The sequence below is a fragment of the Phocoena phocoena genome, chromosome 17, assembly GCF_963924675.1.
Source record: "Phocoena phocoena chromosome 17, mPhoPho1.1, whole genome shotgun sequence".
Taxonomy (NCBI): Eukaryota; Metazoa; Chordata; class Mammalia; order Artiodactyla; family Phocoenidae; genus Phocoena; species Phocoena phocoena.
The window spans coordinates 40106267-40108868 of record NC_089235.1 but is presented as its reverse complement, the minus strand read 5'-3'; the positions used below and the strand labels follow the sequence as shown (position 1 = coordinate 40108868).

The 2602-nt window shown below is 44.9% G+C and overlaps 1 pseudogene; it reads left to right on the top strand.

The window, feature by feature from the left end:
* Positions 1-1183: 1183 nt before the first annotated feature.
* On the top strand, positions 1184-2024 carry LOC136136988 (small ribosomal subunit protein uS2 pseudogene; annotated as a pseudogene).
* The last annotated feature ends 578 nt before the right edge of the window (positions 2025-2602 follow it).

Below are 2602 nucleotides of genomic sequence, written 5' to 3'. Positions count from 1 at the left end.
TGCCTATTTGAGAGTCAAAAGGGTATTTCATTGCCTTTCCTTGATTACTGGTAAAATTTAGATTTGTGCTCTTCTGTTATCAGATTTGACTCATAAAAAAAAGTGTGACGTGCAAAGCCAAACAATGGAATCTATCTTCTCTAAGCCCTGGTAGTTATTCTTACAAGACAGGGGCAAGATTCTGTTGGATTCTGTGCAAAGCGCACCCTCAGTTAGCCAGCAGGGTCTATACCCAGGGCATCATAGAAAGAAAGGAAAACAAAACTGGACTCTGAGGTGTAGACAGTTCAGAAACAATAAATAAATGAAGAGGTCAGTGGCATTATTTTTATTAACTTTCAAACTTGGAAACCTTTATCAAAACCAGGTCTTACAGGGGAGGGAGTAGGGAACCTTGAAGACTGGATGGCTCTTTTACAACCCTCGCCCCTCAACTGCTAGGTAAATAAGGAAGAGGAAAAAGAAATGACACAAAGGGGGAGAGAGAAGAACCCTGTTTCCTTCAGCGAGGGCCAGGCTCCTGTCAGAAAGGGCCGGGTACCCGGGGCCTCTGACGCAGGAAAGCAGAGGGGAGCTTGGTCTCCCACAAGCTCAGTCCACAATCTCCAACTGAGAGTGAGATCTGAGGACAAGCCAGAAGTAGTCAGTGGAAGAGCCAGCTTCGGTGTAATAACTTCTCAAGTCGGAGGTGTGCCTCTAGACACGTCATAGAAATTCTCCAAACCTTCGTTTCCTATTTTGAAAAATGAGAGAGGGGTTTGGAATTTGTGATGTGTAAGGCCACTTCCACCTCTAAGATTCTGTAATTCCAATGATACAATGTTGACAGTGTTCTAATAATTCCACCTCATCTTCAATTGGTATCCATGAAAAAGTTGAAAGATCATACAATTTGGAGTCAAGTCTAGGGTTCAAGTCCCAATCTGCCAACTATGTAACATTAGAGAAGCCCTGTAATTCCTCTTTTTCCTCATCTATAAAACTGACAAAATAAATCTCATAGGGTTGTGGTAAGATTCAAGTGAGGGGATATTTGTGAGGGTACTTATAAACTGTAGAGGTTAGAACAAACATAGCAGAACATTCTTACTAAGTCTGATCCCCTTCTGCACTACCCAGACAGAGGTCCGTCCATACGGCGTTGTTCTGGATTCCCATTGTAACTTAAAGGGAAACTTTCACAATGTCCGGAGCCCTTGACTTCCTGCAAATGAAGGAGGAGGATGTACTCAAATTTCTTGCAGCAGGAACCCACTTAGGTGGCACCAACCTAGACTTCCAAATGGAACAGTACATCTGCGTCTACAACATAAATCTGAAGAGAACCTGCGAGAAGCTTCTGCTGGCAGCTCGTGCCATTGTTGCCATTGAAAAGCCAGCAGATGTCAGTGTCGTATCCTCTAGAAATACTGGCCAGCGAGCTGTGCTGAAGTTTGCTGCTGTCACTGGAGCCACTCCTATTGCTGGCTGCTTCTCTCCTGGAATCTTCACTAACCAGATCCAGGAAGCCTTCCGGGAGCCAAGACTTCCAGTGGTTACTGATCCCAGGGCTGACCACTAGCCTCTCACAGAGGCCTCTTACGCTAACCTGCCTACCATTGCTGTGTAACACAGACTCTCGTCTGTGTTATGTGGACACGGCCATCCCATGCAACAACAAGGGAACTCACTCGGGGGGTCTGATGTAGTGGATGCTCGTCCGGGAAGTTCTGTGCATGCGTGGCACCATCTCCCGCGAACACCCATGGGAGGTCACACCTGATCTCTGCTTCTACAGAGATCCTGAAGAGACTGAAAAGGAAGAGCAGGTGGCAGCTGAGAAGGCTGTGACCAAGGAGGAATTTCAGGGCGAATGGACCGCTCCAGCTCCTGAGTTCACTGCTCCTCAGCCTGAGGTGGTGGACTGGTCTGAAGGTGTGCAGGTGCCCTCTGTGCCTGTTCAGCAGTTCCCCACTGAAGACTGGTCTGCAGCTCCCACCGCTCAGGCCACTGAATGGGTAGGAACAACCACTGAGTGGTCTTAAGCTGTTCTTCCGCAAACTCATAAAATGCAAGTAGGTTGACAGAAAATAAACAGTTTCCAAAAAAAAAAACCCAAAAAGTCAGTTTCCAAAATCAAACCCCCAAAAGTCTGAGCCAATCATTTCCATTTTTTAGCTCAATTTAAAATTCACTAATCAAATACTTAAATCATTCATTCCATAAGTACTGACAGAATGTCCCCTGTTTTAGGCACTAGAGATACTTTAGCGAATAAGACAGTGGAGGTCACTGATATCACGGAACTTGAAGATGTTCTTTTAACATCTGCATCAGAAAAGGAAATCTGGACATATAAATATTTTAGCAAGATACATAAAAGGTAAACAAGCTGTGTCCGGTATTGTAGAGATATGAATTCCACAAATATGTATGGAGCTCCTACTATGGTCCCAGACATAAGGCCTAGGCACTGTTCTAGGTGTTGGGAGACTCAGCATTGAACAAGACAGACCAAGTCCCTGGCCTTTTGGAGCTTACATTCCACCAGAAGAATTGAATCAATGAGACTATCACTAATTATATATGGAAGACACAGCCAAAAAAAAGTATGAGGTCGATG